The sequence below is a fragment of the Zootoca vivipara genome, chromosome 2, assembly GCF_963506605.1.
Source record: "Zootoca vivipara chromosome 2, rZooViv1.1, whole genome shotgun sequence".
In the NCBI taxonomy this organism is placed as follows: Eukaryota; Metazoa; Chordata; class Lepidosauria; order Squamata; family Lacertidae; genus Zootoca; species Zootoca vivipara.
Window position 1 is genome coordinate 29,114,622 of NC_083277.1, and position 21,539 is coordinate 29,136,160.

A 21,539-nucleotide genomic window follows, 5' to 3' on the forward strand; every position below is an offset into this window, starting at 1 on the left:
CTGCCAAACTCCATTTAGCTGCCACCACCACAAACAGAGTGCTGGGCCATGAAGCTTCTATTAAAGCCTTGTTGTACAGTCTCTAGCTTCCTCAGGTTACAGACAGATTGCACGCACAAGGGTGCTCCTGGGCTGACAAGATGCAAAACTACCCAATCAGCCACGCCCTTCTCCACCAATCACAACCAGCCTCTAAACATAATCAGTTCAAACACCCCTACACAATGGGCCTCCTCGCTCTCTCTCTCTCTTTTCTGACAGCAGGTGAAATAATGCTTTTGTGAAATAACGCTTTTGTCTCCAACGCAACTACAGTTAATTGCTGTTAACCCTTTGACCCGACTGTGTTTGTATCTGCACGCTAAAAAGCAGGGCAAAGAGCACACACTTACTCTGAATCAAAAGACCTCTTCCAAACTATTTCTCCCCCCCTCCACACACACACACACACACACACCACCATCCGAAGCCAACCCCCACCTCACCTTCCCAAAACAAAAACAAAAAAACCAACCCCTATATTTACTAACAGAAAGCAGCTTACCAATCTAACCTTTAAAGAGCAAAATTTGTTCGGCAGAGGCTACATGACACTAGAGAGCAGCAAGCTAACGCAAGGCTTCACAACAATCAGCTCAAATTGGATAGGCCAGAAAGAGATAATTACATGCTGAGGGGGTGGGTGATTTTGTACTGCAAAACAGTCCTTCCGGGTGGGGATGTAACTTTTACACACTCTTATGCAAAATTCTTACTGTTCTTTTACCAAACTCTTGTCTTTTGGAGTTTTTCTGCCTCGTGCAGATTATGTATGACAGGATTTGTATGTGCCTGTACGTGTATATTTTCTTTCTCGCACACAAACACAAATAGCTCTCCAACAAGAGTTTGCGCAAATTATCAATCTGCCCGGCCTATGTAGGGAACTGCAACCCACCCCTTCTAAACAAAGCAAAAGGAAATGAATCACATAGTAGGGAATGATAATATGTTAAAATGTGCTCACAAGACACAAATGTATCTGTTATATCCCGCAGATCAGTGTTTTCAAAATAAAAGAGTTTTATTAACCTGTTGTTAAGGGTGCCAAACAAATATTTCTGAACTTGGTAGCAGATGATGACTTGGTCTGTGCCGGGACATTTGCGATACTTGGTTTGATTATTCTGGGTAATTAATGCAGAACAATCACTCAATGTGTCAAATATCCAAGAAGAAAGAAATACTATTTTGCCTTAATCATTAATCCAACCCAAATGAAAATACTGGTCTCTCTTTTTTGTTTTTTATCCATGGAAACTATAACATAAATATATTTCCACTCAACCAAGGGCATTTAATACTAGATTGGTTCATTTCTTTTCAATGTTATCTACAAAGAAGGGCCAATCTGACTTTTAATATATATAATTGAAGAAACTGTGTGCAGTTTGCAGTTTTTCAGTTATTTCCTTAGCACATAACTGAAAAAATTAAATGGGCTAATTACCATTAGCAGTCACAATATGCATTATTTACAAAAGCCAAGAACACCAAACAACAAAAGGTGGGGGGCTGCTCACAAGACAAAGGATCCAGCTCACTGACAACTTGTGATCTTGTGATATGGATTGCTTTCTGTTGCTTGAAGTGTTTTTGTATTAGATAACAAATTAATGAAATGTTTTGTCCAGGTCACTAAAAAGTTGACCCCCGCAACCCCAGTTATGAATATTTACAAGATCTTAAATCTGCCAGAAGGAACCTCCATGAATGAGAAAGATCCTGGCTTTTAAATCAATAGGCACAAGTCAAAAGATAAATCTGGGTATCAAGAACATGGGAGCTGATTGTAAATATCACACAACCTTCTTTGCAAGCTGCACGTATTATTTAAACAAAAATTATAGAGAGAATAATGATGGGGGTTAAAGTGAAATAATAATACCTGTTTATTTTATATCCTTAGAGGCTGCAGGTGTTTGAGTGCCTAAAGGTGTTGGGAGGGGAAGGAGGGAGATGGAGGCTATTTAGTTAACGCTTTTCACAGTATTTCCACTTGCAGATCTCCGTTTTGCTACTCTGTGCTAACTGCCTCTTAGATTCATGATCATATAACTACCTTGTGGCAAACAAGCTAGCAGTATGCATTTTAAAATATTGTTCATACAGTATTCTTCATGGTAAAGTGCTCTGTAACTCTTCCTTACCACAACTTGATGTGATACAGCCTTTCAACTCCATGTTATTGATAAGAGAATGTAGTCCAAATTTCAGAATGTGGAAATGCGGTACAACACACCTCAATTTCAGGAGCAGAGGCTATTATTCTTCCTCTTGCACTATGTTGACCCACAAGGTTCACTAATCTACCTCACAGGACTGTTGTGAAGATAGAAATGGGGAAACCAAAAATGAAATTATACCTTAATGTCACAACTTATGTGCATTTAACTTGTGCACATTCAGCTTTGTGCATTCGACAAAAAAATAAGAAATAAATAAAAATATGGCAAAAAGAGGATGGACATCAAGGAAAAAAAGACTTTGGCAATCCCACCCACCGCTGCATTTGCACCACTGCAGTTTTGACTATGCTACACGATTTTAGCTTTATGCTCTATCCCTGGAACCGTTGTAAGTTGAGAGCCGCCTGTATATACACACAAAGGTCAGGACTACTGAATAACTGCAGCACAATTAGGACAGAATATGGGAATCAAGAATGAGAGCCTGAAAATGGAACAAACCACACATAAATGGAACTTTCCTCTTTGTACACACCACAGTCTCCTTGAACTGAAGAAGGGGAATTTCCAGCATACTTGCAATCTATACTTATTAGTGATGCTAAGAAATCTTAAACAGCATGGTCCCAATTTATCTAAGTGACCTCCTTCACCTTATTTTGTATCACAACACCTAAAATTCACCAAGGGGCCATCTTCCATTTTCATTTTTGACAGCCAAGTGGCTTTATTTCTTTACCCAGGTCTTTTTATTTCACAGAAAACCCATCTACATACACATGCACACAATGGGTATTTTAAGGCATTGGGGGGAAACTGCAGCGTTGAAAGGTCACTCCAGGTCTGCTTTGGGATCTCTGGATGCTGCAGTCCTGCATATGCACACAGAGAAGAGCAAGCTGGGGCTGAATCTAGAGTTTTCTGAAGAAGGAGGCTGGCTTGTTTGGTTCCAAGGTGGATTAGTTGGTTCGGGTGCTGTTTGCCTATTGTGGTGCTTGTAATGGTTGTCTATTGTGGTGCTTGTAATGGTTCCTGTGGCTCAATGTCCATTTATAGGGGGGGGGGAAGCGTTTCCACCCTTGCTTCAAATTATAACCCGTAAACTAATATTCTCTCTACATTGAAAATATAGTAACGAGCTCATCCACCACTTTCATCTTGTCCAGGATCAACTGACCATGACAGATATGGTTTTTATGTATAGACAAGGATTGTGGCACTCATGGTTTCTCTCTCCTCACCCACCACTGTCAAACCTATTACTTGGTCTCCATCATTCTCCACCTTCACTCACATATCCAGAGCTTTAAAACTTTTTTTACTGAACTTTAGTGGTTGAAAGTCAGTGATTCTAGTGAGGAGTGTGATATGGCTTTAGGAAGATGTGGGGAAGATACGTGGGGGGATTTCAGGAAAGGTAGGTCTACCATGGGATACAGTAACTAAGATGGAACTTCCATGTTCCAAGGCAGGGTACTTGTGAGTAAGCAAGTACAGGGGACAAACAACAGGGCATCTGCCCAGCTACCATTGGGAACAGAATGCTGCATGACAATGACGACAAATAATTGGTTTTGTTTGGGAGCAATGGTGCTTAATAAGGTATTTCCAAAGGTAGGGATAGCTATTGATTTCGGAGGGTATATATTATACACAGATACACAGACGCAGATCCCTCGACATTCTGGCGAGTCCCAACATACATCCTATTTCTAGTGCAATGTGGATTTCTTGTCGGTTTCTTTATTTTTTTCATTTTGCGTGTAGGAGGAATTGCCGTGTATATTTTTATTGCTTGGATTATTATAACCTGCTGTTTTGTCAGTACTATTTACAGGTTTATCCCAATAGAGTGTGAAATTAACATTCTCTAAAACTGGATCAGGTAAGCATTCATAATGCGGCACAGGCTCAGCTTCAAGTAGTCCATGTTTTATTGCCAACTGTCTACAATACAATTTCTGTAGCTTGATTATACCTTGACACAATCAGAATGCACAAAGGCAGCACATCCAGTGGTTTACATGATCCATGGTTTCCATATTTCTGACACAGACCTGATTCCAAAACCTTGGTAATGTGTTCTTATAATTATCTACAAGTGTGACATTATCCCCAGTTGTAAGAATTGTTGAAAATTAATGGAATTCAGCGATACTAAGTGATAAGAAAGACAACAACTATTTAGGAAGAGGGTGAGCCATTTGCTCTCCTTCCAAATCTTCAGGCAGAATTCATATAACTGAATACATAGTATAAATGACACATGGATTATAACATGCATGCACACATAAAATATGTATGCAGTACATAAACACATTTATTCATTTGATGACAGTTGTGGAACACTTAATAGTAATTTGGCAAGGCAATGAATCCTCATGCATCCAAATGGTGTTGGGGACATTCTAAATGTTTGGATAAGCCACAATTCAGATAATAGGTCACCTTATTTAGAGAGAGAGAGAGAGAGAGAGAGAGAGAGAGAGAGAGAGAGAGAGAGAGAGAGAGAGATTTGAAGCTACACAAGTTACCCAAATATAATTTAGATAATGAGAATATGAGTAACCTGGGTTCACAAACTGAGTTTTTCTGATGTTCCGGTAAATATTATTCATGTAAGACGGTAGTCATAATGAAAAAGGAATATGGTGAATTGATCAACATGAGATTTATTAATTTGCCTTTGCTCAATCTAGTTTTGCTTTTCAGCAAGAGACAGCAATGCAGGCTTGCATTAATGTAAACTACTCTGATTACTCTGATAGGGACCCAGGTGGCGCTGTGGGTTAAACCACAGAGTCTAGGGCTTGCTGATCAGAAGGTCGGCGGTTCAAATCCCTGCAACGGGGTGAGTTCCCGTTGCTCGGTCCCAGCTGCTGCCCACCTAGCAGTTCGAAAGCACATCAAAGTACAAGTAGATAAATAGGGACCGCTCTGGCGGGAAGGTAAACGGCGTTTCCGTGCGCTGCTCTGGTTCGCCAGAAGCAGCTTTGTCATGCTGGCCACATGACCCGGAAGCTGTCTGCGGACAAACGCTGGCTCCCTTGGCCTATAGAGCGAGATGAGCGCCGCAACCCCAGAGTCGGACACGACTGGACCTGATGGTCAGGGGCCCTTTACCTTTATTATGATTGGATGCTGAACAAGTTGGGGTCCTGTTCTCCACTAGGGTGGAGAGGAAGGGAGCATCTGTCCGGGACTCTCCTTATTTGCCTCTTAAAGTTATTCCACCTGTTATACAGCTGTAATGTAAAGCTGTCACTAGGACTGGGGGAGACCCATGAGAGAGTGCAGGATTAAGGCTTCTCCCACAGGGTTGGGAGCTTTAGGTGTGGAGTCAAGGACACACCTCTCTGTTACTCGCTGGATTTATTCCAGGACTGCAAGCCAGAGCAGAATCTTCTCCCATGTTGAGATTACAGAGATGGATCAAGAAAATAGCAGCATCAAAAAGGGAGGAAGGCATATAAGATTGGATGCTTTATTTGCACAAGGTTTAACATAACAACTGTGGCTCCATGGTCCATGAAGGATACAATGGGTGACAACATCAAACCATTCAGCCTACAGATGAGCACACCACAGGAATCTGCAGTATAAGTACAGATTTAAAATGTTTCTGTTTACAGTGGAAGGATGGAATTATTTCAGTGATTGCAAATGGTAGCATATATTGCTTCTGGAGGGTATTGTTTATTGATCTGTGTCTTCTTTTATCAAGGGATTTCATTTCTGGTGAAACAAGTCATAATGAAAACCCTAAAGAATAATATACTCTGTTCATCCTAAAGAGAAACCAAACAGATAGCTGTAATACAAGAATCCCCCTGCTACCTATCTATTTGCCTGGTTCTGTGGTTATAATTGACATGTCTGGTACTTCATCCGTGGGGCACTGAAGCAGTTAACTCCATATTAATTTTATTTGTGTCCACATTATGATAAAGTCATCATTAAAATAAGTGTGATGGGAGTTGTTGTTATTTATATGCAGTGCACATTTGGCTTAAAGGTGTCAGAGATTTTTCTTCTTTTTACTGCACAGCGGTTTACATTTCTCTTAATTTAATGCAACATTTTTATAATGGCAGTGTTACTGGTTAATTTATATATGCACCAGCAGGAAGTGTCAACATTCAGGTGAGTGATGAAGATGATAGCACAAGAGCTCTGGAAGAAGCTTCAGAAAAAATTATTGTTTTTCTCAAAGCATACAGTTATTAATAATGAATCAAATAAATACAATTTTATATATAATTGCACCTGACATCTTTTTATAAATAACGATTGGAACATTTTTGCCCTATCTTTTGTATTTGACTGATCTTAATTAACTGCTTTCTTCTTGCTTAATAAATTGTAACTTTAGTTTCCATCAGAAAGAAAAATTGATGCATTTTTATACCAAGAGGTTCTGATCCAACGATTTGCTGTAGGAAGAAAATTATTTCATGCATGCTTGAACTGAATGCAGTCAGGTACATATAAATGTGGTAGCATTTTTATCATATAGAAGGATGAGTCTAATTGCTATGATGAAATCACGATCAGTGCTGGCATTAGGCAGTGTGGTGACCTAGGTGAAGGATTAAAATTGTGCACTGCCACACAAAAGGAACTTCTCAGCCAGGTTACCTCACCTCATCCACCTCATAAAGCCATGAGGCTCTTGAAGCTCCAGAAGGCATCCACCCTCACAAGCTGACACCTAGGAATGTCATAGTAATCCACAAGAATTGATTTCTGATGTGGAGTACCGTACTGTTGTTCCTCTGGTACACAATTATACTGAGCTTTCCTTATGTTCCGATTCTATCTCATTTATTTCGAGCCAGAAAAGAAATTGGCAGCTAGATGCAAACTTCAGCAAAACTAGTCAGAGAGGATGAAAAGAAAGAAGGGGTAGAACGTGCATCTGAGCTCTGACACTGTAGGAAACCCTGACCCCAAGTCGTCACAGTATTGTCAGCACAACACTCCCCTCAAATGGGATGTGCATTCTGATGTGCATCCCCATCCACACCCATGCAGCTAGTCAACACAGGTGCACTAGCCCACCAATATAATGCACATTGGTTTGTGCAGCTGCTTTTTCAGCACCCCAAACCCTCAGCCACATAAACTCTTTGGGAAAGTGAGCATAAATGAGCCACTCCACTGATGTCCGGTGGAAAGGGTGCTCCTGAATAGTCTAATGACTGCTTAAGAGCATCAGAAACCTCTTTTGAGGGGGGAAAGGCACAGGTTCCATGCACACCCAGCCTTCCACAAATACCATTCCTCAGCTCTCCCTGTCTCCTGGGTGTCTTACGTCCCTCTGTATTTCTAGGGCTAGCCATGGCCCTATGATGATGATGATCATCATCATCATCTGCTGCTGACCTACCCACACTTTACAGCCTTTTCTAAGTTTGCGGGGGCATCTTGCCTATTGACTACCGGTACTTACTGCAATTCTTTCTCTTTGAATCTCATCTGACCTCTCTCTTTCCCTGTATGGTTCCAGAAATCCAGAAGGATGGCCACCACCGCAGTTATGGGAATCTGTTGATAATCTCAGCATGGGCGTAGCCAGGATTTATTTTAGAGGGGGCAGGCTGTATGTTAAGGGGCAGAACCGAGTTATCTGTGACGCAATTTGTCAGTTAGTTAAGTATTTTTATTTATTTACTTGATTTGGGGGCGGGGTGGATAAGTTGCCCTCCTGCCATGCCCATGAATCTCAGCCCCAGCCAGAGTTTCTCAAAGCTATCCTCTTTTAAAGAATGGCAAGAAATTTCACACAATCCATTAATATGTCTAGGCGGGTCAATATTTCTATCCTTCAATTTCCAGGCCTTGCGGCCAGCATGACTAAACCGCTTCTGGCACAACAGAACACTGTGACGGAAACCAGAGAGCATGCCGTTTACCTTTCCGCTGCAATGGTACCTATTTATCTACTTGTACGGGCATGCTTTCAAACTGCTAGGTTGGCAGGAGCTGGGACAGAGCAACGGGAGCTCACTCCGTAGTAGGGATTCGAACCGCTAACCTTCTGATCGGCAACCACAAGAGGCTCAGTGGTTTAGACCACAGCAATGCTGCCCCCTCTTCTAAAGTCATATGTTAGGAGAACAAGGAGGGAGACTTGCTTTTTCCATGTGTTTTTGCAATCCCCCTCACCCCCTTCCTTAAATCCCAATTGCAATGTGCTATAAAATGGAAATGATAGGAGGACAGACAGAATTGGAAATGATTTCTGTGAAGAATTACAGGTGCTGTGAAGAGGGTGAAATGTCTCTCATCGTGCCCATAGCCAGGGGTAGGTGGGGGTCCTTTCCCTGATCCTTCCAATCAGTCTCTCAGTCTGACCTTCCTAACAGGGTTGTTGTGAGGATAAAATGGGGAGGAACATGTATGAGTTCCTTGAGTTCCTTGGAGCACAGGTGGGATATATATATATATATGACGAATCTGTGTACAGGGGGGAGGTTCAAAAGGTATCCATATGGTGCTCAGAGAACAATCTGCACCTAAACATTGGCAAGACAAAGGAGATGGTGTTGGACTTTCGGAGGAAGAGAGGGGAGCTAGCCCCGTTGTATATCTCGGGGGGGGGCTGTGTGGAGAGTGCCTCTTCCTTTAAATTCCTGGGAGTCCATCTTAGTGAAGACCTAACTTAGAAGATCAATACAGCCCAGGAAGGCCCAACAGAGACTTCATTTCCTTAGGGTCTTGTGAAAGAACTATGTTAGACAACAACTGATGATTTCCTTATATCGGTCCACGATAGACAGTGTTCTCTCATACTGTATTACGGTGTGGTATGCTGGTTTGACAGCCATGGACAGAAAGTCCCTACAGAGGGTAGTGAAGACAGCCCACGAGATCATGGGCTGTCCCCTGAGTCCGCTAGATGTCATCGCAGGAGACTATTGCCTCAGAAGAGTGAGGAACATTCTCAGGGAGGAATCACACCCTGGCCAGCACCTTTTCAATCTCCTGTCCTCGGGCAGGAGATATAGAAGCATGATAAGCTGCACCAACAGGTTAAAGAACAGTTTCTACCTGTGGACCGTGAGGCTGCTGAATGGAAGACAGCAACACTGCAGCTGACGTTCAGGATTGGTGGCTGTACGACAGCACACAGAGTGTAACAAGCACTGAGAGAGATTGGGGGGGGGGCTCCTTTAATCTCACTGTAAACAAGTGGTACAGTGACAAGAAAGTATTTCTATGATGGTGATGCTAATGCAATTCTATTTAGTATGAATCAGCACTCCAAGATCCTCAAACTGTGTGTTGGGATTACAGCAATCCTTGTGGTAAACCATGCTAGTCGAAACAGTAGGGAAAAGCACCAACAGGGACAGAACAGGCGGCATACACAAAATTCCACCTTGATTTGTACCTGACTTTTGTAGGCGCTGATTCCTGAATTTCTGGCTTAGCCCTAGCATGTGAAATCAGCCCTATGGAAAACACCTCCTGAATATGCCCTTTGTGCCTTTTGTTTTTTTTTTAAAAAGTGCAATCATGTGGTCTAGAAACTTGCTTTCCTTAAAATGTAGCCTACCCTGGTTGGTTGACCAGAAACTTTGCTGGAAGCCAAATTCCCAATGCATATGCACGGGTGTACATGAAGGTCCCTGCCCTTCATCGGAGGAAAGCATTTTGGCAAACACTGCCATCTACTGGCTACTGCACTTAAATTTACTAAGCTGCCTCATCTAACCAGCGAGTGGAAACAAAAAATGTTTTATGTAATTAACGAATAAGTGAAAGGTATAAATGGTGGTCGCGTTAAACAGAAATAGATAAAGAAATTATCCAGGGAAACATGAGGCCTTTTAATGCAAAAGTGTGCATTAGTCTATTATATGACTCTCTTGCACACAGCATGGAAGTGCCAAACTATATATATTAGCTTGTCTAGGAGAACAACCTGTATAACTGCTGGGCATCTTGCTGTATTTTCTCACTCTCCTGGGAATGTATGTCGGCATATTTTCAATAAAACACCTTCTTAGCAGTAATGGGCCACTGTTCTCATTTCAGTAGTCCCCAAGGTTTTGTGATACAGTATATTTAGCTGACTTGCAGTTCGAATTCACCTCCAGCATTTAAAAAAAATGCTTAAAAATATACAATCATAAAAATGCTTCCACACCTTTGTAAATGCAAAGAGAAGAGAGAACATTAAAGCTTTCTAAATGAAAGAAAATGATAGTTTCATAAATAGATGTTCTGTGATTCAGCTTGTGAGGTGAGGTAAGGACTACACAGTGTAAGATATAGGACTGCACTAGAGTTACTCATGACACACAACAAGAGAGGAATTTCTGAAGTAGTGCCTTGAGACCTCAGCATTCATTTATAAGTTAATGGGTGTCACAATAGCTCCCCATGTACTGTATCTAAAAAATCAATACAGCAACGGAAGACAAAGAAATATAGCTTCATAACCCCACATCTTCTTACTCTAAAGTAGTCCTGAGGATAACTCCACTAACTTTCATGGGATTTGTCCAAGATAATAGTTCTAAGGTTAGCTATGGCTACTTCTAAGGTTAGCCAACTATTGATAGTTATCATATTTTCTAAGAAATTCTTTGGAACAAGTTTTCCACAAAAGACAACACATTGATGGCAGTGAATAAAATTGCTTCCTTATAGTCCTATAATACATAGGATAACTCTTCTGCAGTTACATCATCTCCAGCCATCCCTACGTAAAACACAACAATGCACAAACCGCATGGTTGGGCTTGTCAGAGATTCTCCTCTTTTCCAAAAGAGGGACACTGCAAGTCAGAGCTTTCCAAACTTCTCATGTTGGTGACATACTTTTTGGACATGCATCATTTTGTGATGCAGCAATTCAGTTTTACTTGTAAACCAGAGGTTAAACTAACCCTTTTCCAAGCCTGGGAGGAGCACAGGGAGCATTCACACGACACACTGCAGCCGACACACACAGTTTGGAAAGCTCTGCTGTAAGAGTAAGAAGCCAGCTTTTAACATTATATCCAGGGCTGGCCCAATACATTATGCTGCCTGAGGCAGGATGGGACCCCTCCACCTACAGAGGCTCACCACACCAGTGTCCTCCATCACATGAGAGCAGTGTAGTAGTTCAGAGGCCCAGGACAGGCTGTCTGGCACCCACAGCTGTGCCCTCCAATAGAGGAAAATGACTTTGGAGGAACAGCCAAGAGGCTGCTGGTACCCCCCAGTATCTGCCAACTGAGTCAGTCATCTCACTCTGCCTAATGGTAGGGCTGCCTGTGATTTCCTCTCTCCCACCAGATGATGCCGTAGAATATTTATATGACTCCTACCACCCTTTAGCACAGGTTTCCTCAAACTCGGCCCTCCAGATGTTTTGAGACGAGAATTCCCATCATCCCTGACCACTGGTCCTGCTAGCTAGGGATCATGGGAGTTGTAGGCCAAAAACATATGGAGGGCCAAGTTTGAGAAAGCCTGCTTTAGCGCAATCCCTTTCATCAGACTTTATCACTGAATGCAATTAGAGTTGTTCATTAGGTCCTGTCTTTCATATATAAAATACCCAGCTGTGAGAAATCATTTATCAAAAGCATCCAAATAGCACAAACTAGTGAGTTAAAAAGGGACACGGGTGGCGCTGTGGACTAAACCACAGAGCCTAGGGCTTGCCGATTGGAAGGCCAGCAATTCAAATCCCCGCAACGGGGTGAGCTCCCATTGTTTGGTCCCAGCTCCTGCCCACCTAGCAGTTCGAAAGCACGTCAAGTGCAAGTAGATAAATAGGTACCACTCCAGCGGGAAGGTAAACAGCATTTCCATGCGCTGCTCTGGTTCGCCAGAAGCGGCTTAGTCATGCTGGCCACATGACCCGGAAGCTGCGGATAAACGCCAGCTCCCTCAGCCTATAAAGCGAGATGAGCACGCAACCTCAGAGTCGTCCGCAACTGGACCTAACGGTCAGGGGTCTCTTTTACCTTTTTTAGTGAGATAAAACCACACAGTAATGGTTTTATCTCACTAAAAGCCATCATCTCAGGATTCTCGGTCTGGCCAGGAAGATGGGTGGGCTGCTCAAACCATTTTTTTTTTCTTTTAATGAAGAATAAGCTAAAACTCTGGTTACCAGAACTGTAATAATACAAATGATTAAATTGTCTAGAAAATGCTTTGCAACTTAATATACACGAGTAAAAATAGAATGTAAATCTTGCTACCCAGCCCCCAGCCCCCAAATCTCCCTTTTAATCGCGTTCCACCTCCAACATGTAATAGTTTGGAAAAGTCCTAAGATATAATTATATATCTTGGCTTGGCACGTTAATAGCTATTCCCTTCATTTACTGATTATTTTTTTTACTGGTCAATTTACTATTTTACTATGCTGAGCTTACTGGGCTATTTCACAGGATCACCACCTTCATGCAAAATATGAGCTGGGGGTGGGGGAAAGGGACGGTTTGAAAACCCAGCAAGAGAACTGAAATGCAGCAAACATCTGAATGCTAGTACAGAAACCATGTATGTATTTGTATGAAGAGGGGTGGCAGATAGGTACGTGTAAGGAAGCAGCAAGTTCATATGTTGAGAAAGACACAGCAACATGCTGGCCCAATCTCCACGCACCCCACCTTGTCCAGCGCACCTGTGAGGAAGAGCGCCGAAGCTCTTGCTTCTGTTTTAGACTAACCACAACTTGCTGTGATATCTGAACCTGTACGAACTGTGGTTAGTCTCAGCTAAGGTTAGTTGGAATTTAATGCTGCCACAGTGATACATCTGGGGGAAAGGGCTAGAGAGTCACTGCCGCTGAACTGTGAACTCTGAACCTCAAATATCCAGTTTAAGGAGGACAAAAGCACCCCCCTGTGTGTACACGGTGAGGCACTTTGCGCACATCTCTAGTTTAGAAAGACTCGCTCCGACAAAGCTTGCAGAATCTTAAGATTTAGTCACCCTCCTACCACACAGTTTTAAGTAGAGTTGGACTTAGTGCATAGTGACCATCTGCACGTCTCCTGGACTCTGAAACCCTTTGCTGACATGCAGAACTCCTTACCTAGGGTGTCTCCATCTGGCCCTGGAAAGAATTATAGGGTGGCCAATGTCGCCCATACGCTCTTCAGACAAACTTGCAAATGGCAACAGAGCCACTGCTATCCTTATTAGGTTACAAGGGAACTACTACCGGTACTATCTTCTGAGCTTTGTGAATTTTAAAGGAAGCTGAAAGAAGATGAAGTACTTCCACCTTGGCACACTTTTAGATGCTTGCAATGTAAGCAGGCATACCTCTTTGGCTGACATGCCACTGCCTTGGAGTGTGCCTAGAATAATTGTTCATTCTAGCTGTGATGCTCTGTATTTTCATAAAATCGTAGAGTTGGAAAGGACCCTGAGGGTTATCTAGTCCAACCCCCAACAATGCAGGAATCTCAACGAAAGCATCCATGACAGATGGACATCCAACCTCTGCTTAAAAACCTCAAAGGAAGGAGAGTCCACCAACTCCCCAAGAGAGTCCACTCCACCTCGGAAAAAGCTTTTTACCATCAGAAAGTTCTTCCTGATGTTTAGTCGGAATCTCTTTTCTTGTGGTTCAGGCCCTATCCTCCAGAGCAGGAGAAAACAAGCTTCCATGTGACAGCCCTTTAGATATTTGAATGTAACCTTCAGCCAGGCTGTGCTTAAAGTAAGACAGATGATGTCAAAGCGATCAGAGACCAAAAGTTTATTTAGAACGCAACACAGAAAGGAACATCTGTCTGTAATACGGCCACATACTTGGTCTACCCAAAACTCTGAAATGAAACCAGAGTTCTTTAATAGCAGCGTCTCTGACCTATGTTTTACTTCTCCTTTGTAAGGCAGCCCCCTCCAGCTGCACAGCAACTTCCAGCTTGACCCTGGGCCTCCCTTTTCAGAATTCACTGATAGAAAAAAAAGCAAAGTGAATTGGATTAACAGTGGAGCTTCCTGCAGTGCCCTAGGCTTTAGTTGGAGAGTGACCAACACTGCTCAGCTGTAGTGAGATCTGAGGAGCTTACAGCCCGAGGTGATAGTATGGCTGGAGGCACTTCTTGTTTTACACTGCCTCTGTGGAGAACGGCAGTTTTAGCTGTTGAAATATGGTTGCAGAGATACACCAAAATTCTGCAATGATGGGCAAAACTGGAAGAAACAAAATCATTTTTTATGAAACAACCTCTTGTGTAACACACAGTGGTATCAATATAAACAAGCCCGAGAAGAACAGAAGCCGTTCTGGAAAATGTTCCACATTGAGCAGAAACGCAAGCATTCCTCATTAGTGTACCAGATCTGACAATCCCTAATGTTTCCTGTTGATAGATACCAGCATGTATTGACACAAGCTTCATGTGTTTCTTTTTGAGACTTGTGGTTTAGCAGTTTGTCAAAACAGGATATTATTTAAATACACAAAAGTTACCAACTGATACTCAGAAGATGAGTTATGGGTGTGCCGCTTCTGCAGCTAAATTCGTAGACTGAGAAACGAATAATGTTACCCTGCTTCGTTTAAAATATTTAAAAGCCGTCGACAACCTGCTATATTTATATAATCAGCTTGGGAGACAAACATCTAAGCAAAATGACTGTCGCTTTCTATGAATTACTGAACATGTGTAATTCATTTGCCAGTAATATTGTCTGAACTCAACTCCAATTAAACAAACGAAAACACCTGCTTTGCACATATATCTTTTGGTACCTCAAGGGGAAAGATTCATCAGTGTAACAATGTTGTACAATCTGGTTCATGTGCCTGCGCTAACAATACAAATTTATTGATTTACAAAAAAATACACAGGAGATGGAAACACCATTTAATCTCCTAATGCATTTCTTCTTCTTCTTTTTTGACAGAGAGTGAGAGAGAGATGCTTTCATAAAAAGAAAGAAATGAGTTTGCTTTTATAAAAAATAAAGAGAAGAGTTCTCATGGAGAAACTGACAACATTCGTGACAAGTCTTAAGTAGCATATTCCTGATATCAGAATTTTGTTTTAGCATCCTGCTAGTAATGTTTTTACACAGTTCTTCAGGGATGCTAGGAATCGCTGAGGGCTGCATGCTGAGAAACAGAAACAGAATGTGTGTGTGTTGCCAAAACAATCCAGTTCAGGACCAAAAGAGCAAGGAAGGCACAAATTATCTTCAGCCAGGTGCCTGATCCTCTTTGCTGTTTGGTAATAATTTATATTGTATTTTGATTATGCAAAGATGGTAGGTAACTGCAGTTCATTTTCTAAAAAAAACAACAGATAGGGAACTGAGGCTGAGAGTGACATATGGAAGGTTACAAACATGATTTATGGTGACTCTAGGATTTCAACCACTCAAATCAATTGACCACATTAAACCTCATGGAAGAATTGAAACACTGATGCTTAAGAGACTTTTTTGTGCACCAGAGGTATGCTCAGTGCACAATACATCTGAAAGCTACACAACCACCACGCTGATCCCTGCTAGTGCAAATATCAAGCAACAGACCAGCAGGATCAGTAAAAATGATGCAGTCCTGCCACTACCGGTATATAGGATGATGAAGAAGAAAGAGGATGAGATGTCCTCTTGCTGAGGGCCCCATGAACTTTGCAGCCAGTTCTGCTCTGGCAACCTGCCCTACCCATTTCTGTTTTAGCACAACACTGGATAGTCAGCCATGCTGGAAGCTATTGTCTAGATGAAAACCTATGGACAGTCAATATTTCTATTTGATTGGATACAGCTTCTTCACTAGCAGAGTCAATGATTTGGCATAGTGAGGATGCTCAGCTTGTATGACAGCGCATGAGTGCATGTATTTCACTTTCTGGCATAGAAAAAATGTGGGTAACCAAAAAATGTGCAAATGCCAACAAACCCGCTTCCAACCCACTCCTCTGTAGCACCATGGAAATAGAATTCAGAAAGATCCTTCATTTCCTCCAATATAGTCGTACCTTGGTTGTTGAACACCCTGGAACTCAGACATTTTGGCTCCCGAATGCCGGAAACCTGGAAGTGATTGTTCCGGTTTGAGATGTTCTTTTCGTACCTGAATGTCTGACGGGGCTTCCGCGGCTTCTGATTGGCTGCAGGAGCTTCCTGCAGCCAATCAGAAGCTGCAATTTGGTTTTCGAACATTTTGAAAGTCAAACGGACTTCCGGAACAGATTCTGTTCGGCTTCCAAGGTATGACTGTACTGCATTTCACTGTGGCTTCTATCCATGCTGTGTTCCAAGATCTCAAGATTCAGACAAACCTGCATTAGAAGTACAGATTCTACTCTTTGAGCAATGGCTCAAGCAATGTAATTTCATAGATCCTGCTTCCTCATGTCTTCCATTCCATTCTCTCATCTCACATCCAACTTGGCCTTAATGCTACCTGTCAAGTTACTACCAGTGTTTCAGGAATGCTCTGTCAGAGTCTTTGTAGTTCAGCAAATTCTCATTTCCCACCCTCTAACAGCCTGTAATCAAGAAGCCATCTACCACCTCCCTGCAAAGACACTTACAGCTAACTACTCTTCATGTCTTCTTTTCGGAGTTTGATGAACACAGTCGCTGAAACAGTGGTTTTGATATAAACAAGTGCTCTTTCTGTGGCAAAAGTGGGTGAAAGGGTCACATGGCATGTCAGCCAGGAAGTGGGTGACCTGAATACTCAACCAAGGTGCCTTGAACAAAGTTCCAATAAGGTTTCCATGCAAGAAGGTGAGCAACCTCTGCCAACACCTACTATATCACCGAAGAGTTATTGTGCTGAGATGTGGACGTGATATCCGCTGCATTTCCAACAACCTGTTGAAAGATGATTATGACTGAGGTTATCAAATGTGCTCCCGGATAGGGCTCCTGCTTCTTTAGGAGCTCTAATATGGGGGGAAGTTCCTAAAGTGCAACTCCTCCCATCAAGGAGTCAGTAATAATCGGAGAAGATGGGCCTCCCAAATATCACTACGGTGTGCAATTTATCAAAGACACAGAAGCCCTGTCCAATTTGAAAGTGGCACTAAGCTACTCTCTGCCTACACACAGTGCATGGAGACTGAATAAATAAGAACCTTGTGCAAGTGTGTGCTGGATCTGGCCCTGAGAAATAAGGGTTCAAATTCCATGAAATTTCTGGGTGGCCCTGATGCAAACTAGCAAACATAGGAAGTGTCACATAGCTTTGGAGTTGGGAGGATGAACCGAAACGCCTGCAAAATGACTGATATACAGTGAAACCACTGTATAAACTCCTCCTGAAAACAAGGTCTAAGGTTGGATTACAATTTACCAGTATCTTCTTGTGTGAATCTTCTCCCAACCAATATACACTAACTGCCTATTGTATCCATCTTAACTGACCTTAATCTGGCAGATAAATCTTATTTTTAAAAAATCCAGTTAAATCCCATATTTTCAGTTTCTTCTGCCTGATTCAGCTCTCACTCTCCCATCCTATTTCCCCCCAGCCACATCTTCAACACACTTCTCTTACCACGATTCCTGCCCAAACTGATTATCAGTATGCTTTTTCTATCCCGGGTCTCCTCTGATCATTGGCTGCGGGAGGAATTCAACACAGCGCTAAGCAAATCACTCCATCAGTACAGGCATTTCTGTTTGCCTGATACTGTAGAACAATCTGTCCTCTCCTCCCCACAAGCAGTATTTGGGGCATTCTCCCAACCCCCCTTTCCCAGCCAAGTTGAGGTTGGGGGCAAAAGGGAAGGAGTGAGGGGGAAGTCCCATTACACTAGTGGAAGTCCTTGCATGGGCATCATGGTCCTTGTCTCTCTGCCCATGCAGCTTGATTTCACTGTCAGGTGACTGACAGGGTGGGCAGCAAAGCTGGTCTGCAACTAGTGGGGAGATAAAGAATCTGGTCTGCTGGCCAAATCCTGTTCCCAACCTCTGATCACAATTAAGCTATTTAAGCAATTTAACTAAAATGTGTACAGAACGGGGGGGGGAGGAATAGCCCATAGCTATCAAACAATAATGCTGAAAGCCCTGTATGAGTCTCACACTTCTGGAGTCAGGATGTTCAGCTGCTGCAATGGCTTTTGAAAGGAAACCCCAATTGCCAAAGCTAAGTGTGCTATTTTGTAACAGAGAGGGCCCCTCCAAGTCACTTGCAGGGAACTAGAAACTCAACATATTTGCAGCTGTCACCACTGTTGGTCTGGGGCAGCTTTCAACAAGAGAAAACATTCTGAATTTCTTCCTAGGGCTGATGCAACTAAGGAAGCTGTTAAGTGAACAAGAAGTTGGAAGTTCCTTTTTAAAAAAACGTATAAATAGTGGCTGCATCCAGCTGCTCTTTCTTATGCTGTGCAGCTGCCATCTACTGAGATCTGAACAACTTTATTGCATTCTGAAAGCAATACATAGTGTGTGTGTGTGTGTGTGTGTGTGAGAGAGAGAGAGAGAGAGAGAGAGAGAGAGAGAGAGAGAGAGAGAGAGAGAGATGTTTCAGTGCCCTTGGCATACTCTGCAAGATAAAGAGCTTGTTGAGACTGTTAACTCAGAAATGCATGCCCCTGCTATGGGTTTGTAAACAGTCTTTCATCCTAATCTCATGTGCGTGTAGTGTTGTGGTGAGGGCACCCTGGCTCCACATAACCATGCAAGGCAACATTACAAAATACATTGTTTTAGGCTGCTATGTAGTACCCACGAAAAGGTACATGTGAACATACATGTGAAAAGGATCTAGGAGTTTTGGTAGACCACAAACTTGACATGAGTCAACAGTGTGATGCAGCAGCTAAAAAAGCCAATGCAATTTTGGGCTGCATCAATAGGAGTATAGCATCTAAATCAAGGGAAGTAATAGTACCACTGTATTCTGCTCTGGTCAGACCTCACCTGGAGTACTGTGTCTAGTTCTGGGCACCACAGTTCCAGAAGGATACTGACAAGCTGGAACATGTCCAGAGGAGGGCAACCAAAATGGTCAAAGGCCTGGAAATGTTGCCTTATGAGGAATGGCTTAGGGAGCTGGGCATGTTTAGCCTGGGGAAGAGAAGGTTATACATATATATTTATAACCTTCAAATATATTAAAGTATGCCATATAGAGGAGGGAGAAAGGTTGTTTTCTGCTGCTCCAGAGAAGCGGACACGGAGCAATGGATTCAAACTACAAGAAAGAAGATTCCACCTAAACATTAGGAAGAACTTCCTGACAGTAAGAGCTGTTCGGCAGTGGAATTTGCTACCAAGGAGTGTGGTGGAGTCTCCTTCTTTGGAGGTCTTTAAGCAAAGGCTTGACAGGCATATGTCAAGAATGCTTTGATGGTGTTTCCTGCTTGGCAGGGGGTTGGACTGGATGGCCCTTGTGGTCTCTTCCAACTCTATGATTCTATGAAAAACACAAGTACATGTAGGCAGACAGGCTGGTAGCTTTTGCAAGGCTGCTTTTGCTAGATGGAAATATTTCCACCTAAAATAGACCAGAGGTTCTCTTTAACTGGGGACGCGGGTGGCGCTGTGGTTAAACCACAGAGCCTAGGGCTTGCCAATCAGAAGGTGGTGGTTCAAATCCCCGCGACAGGTGAGCTCCTGTTGCTCGGTCCCTGCTCCTGCCCACCTAGCAGTTCGAAAGCACATCAAAGTGCAAGCAGATAAATAGGTACTGCTCCAGCAGGAAGGTAAACAGTGTTTCCGTGCACGGTGTTTCTGTGCGCTGCTCTGGTTCGCCAGAACCGGCTTAGTCATGCTGGCCACATGACCTGGAAGCTGTACACCGGCTCCCTCGGCCAATAACGCGAGATGAGCGCCGCAACCCCAGAGTCGGTCACGACTGGACCTAATGGTCATGGGTCCCTTTTCTCTTTAACTACAGATAAATGGATACTAAAGAATATCCTGCTCATAACAGGAGCACTTCTCTTGCTCTCCACATCATGTAGATTTGGAATGTGTTATTCATGAACCAGCCCTTTGTGTTGCCTTTAACATATAGTGACTCTGCAGTCAACTACTAATGCAATGTCCTAATGATTTCTCTCTCCCCTGATTATGGTGAGAAGGTACAGGATTAGGGAAAAACTACTAAGTGGATCTGGAAGATGAGAGGTAAATTTGACCACGGCTAGCCAGGCACAAGCGTACATCTGTTTTATACCAATTTTACTGCCATGACATCTCCCAAAGTATCCTGGGGACTGAAGTTAAAGAAAGACGCGAGAATTCTGGTAGATACTCCTGGTCCCACTGACAGAACTACACTCACCATGTTCTGTGGGAATAATGAATCAGTTTAAGTCACTAGATAAGTCCAACACTGCAAAAACTGGTGAACCAAAGGAGCCAGCAATCCTCATATGTGGCTGTTAAGTGGCAGGTGAATTATTCTTTTCTAAGGACTGGCTGTGACAAGTTTAAATAAATAGAGCTATACCTGAGGGCACAGGAACAAATGAAGAAGCTACAGCAAAAGGGGGCATTTTTAAAAGCCACTTAAACAAGAGGCTTATTGTTCACATCTCCAGACGAGTCAAATGATGATAAATATTGAGTACAGGAAGTTAATCTGTATCCGCACTGTTTGAATAAACATATGAGTTAAAAGGAAAATCAATGCTGAACCTTGACTCTTGCCAAGATTTCTTTTCTTTCCTTCTTTTTTACTTGCTGGTCCTTACTCACATTGTGCTTTATTTGGGCCTTTTCTTTATACCATCTTGTCTCTCTTTTCCATCTTGTCCTTACAATCTTGTCTTCCTGTGTAAATTTCTGTTCCGCAGCAAAAGGGCACAAAAAGGGGCTATAATACTGCGAAAAGTCACAAACCAATAAAGACAGGTCATTTGTGCTCTTGTCCAAAATTTAGCAGGATACGGTCTATAACCTTTGCAGATATCCTCTAATTCAGGGCTGTTGTACTCCAGCTCTCATCCAGAATGGCCAATGGATGGGGTGATGGGAGTTGTGGTTCTGGCTCAGCACTTCGGGCCACAGGATCCCCACTCTTGCTCTATGTTCATCTCCCGTTTGCTGCTCAATGCAGCCTACTGGAAAGGCTTCCCACTAGGGCAGGGCTGCACAATGGAAACATGATCCAGGTATGCATTGTGACTAATCCACTCACCCCCTCCATTTTTTTTGCATTCTCAGGAAGGCAGTAAAAAGAGGTTTATCACACACCACTAGGATGCTGGCTTGTGTTTGGCTTCACAAGTAGTGCAGGCCCTAAAATAGGATATTAGTAATGACAGCAAATCCCTAACCCACTAACAAGTCCTCATCCACTTCTCAAGCTCTCACAAAGTGCCAGCTAGAAGCTGTGACAAATAAGCAGTAGTAAAT

At 42.7% G+C, this 21,539-nt stretch overlaps 1 protein-coding gene across 25 annotated transcripts in view; it reads right to left on the reverse strand.

The window, feature by feature from the left end:
* Positions 1-21,539, reverse strand: part of FOXP1 (forkhead box P1) — a 548,710-nt gene that overhangs the window by 131,907 nt on the left and 395,264 nt on the right. Inside the window, exon 1 of one of the 25 annotated variants that reach the window (XM_035106662.2) lies at positions 1-21,539. This exon is cut by the window's right edge and continues 18,291 nt beyond it. The exons of the other annotated variants lie outside the window; for them this stretch is intronic. The gene's annotated coding sequence lies outside the window, so the exon portion shown is untranslated. 25 annotated transcript variants of the gene reach the window in all.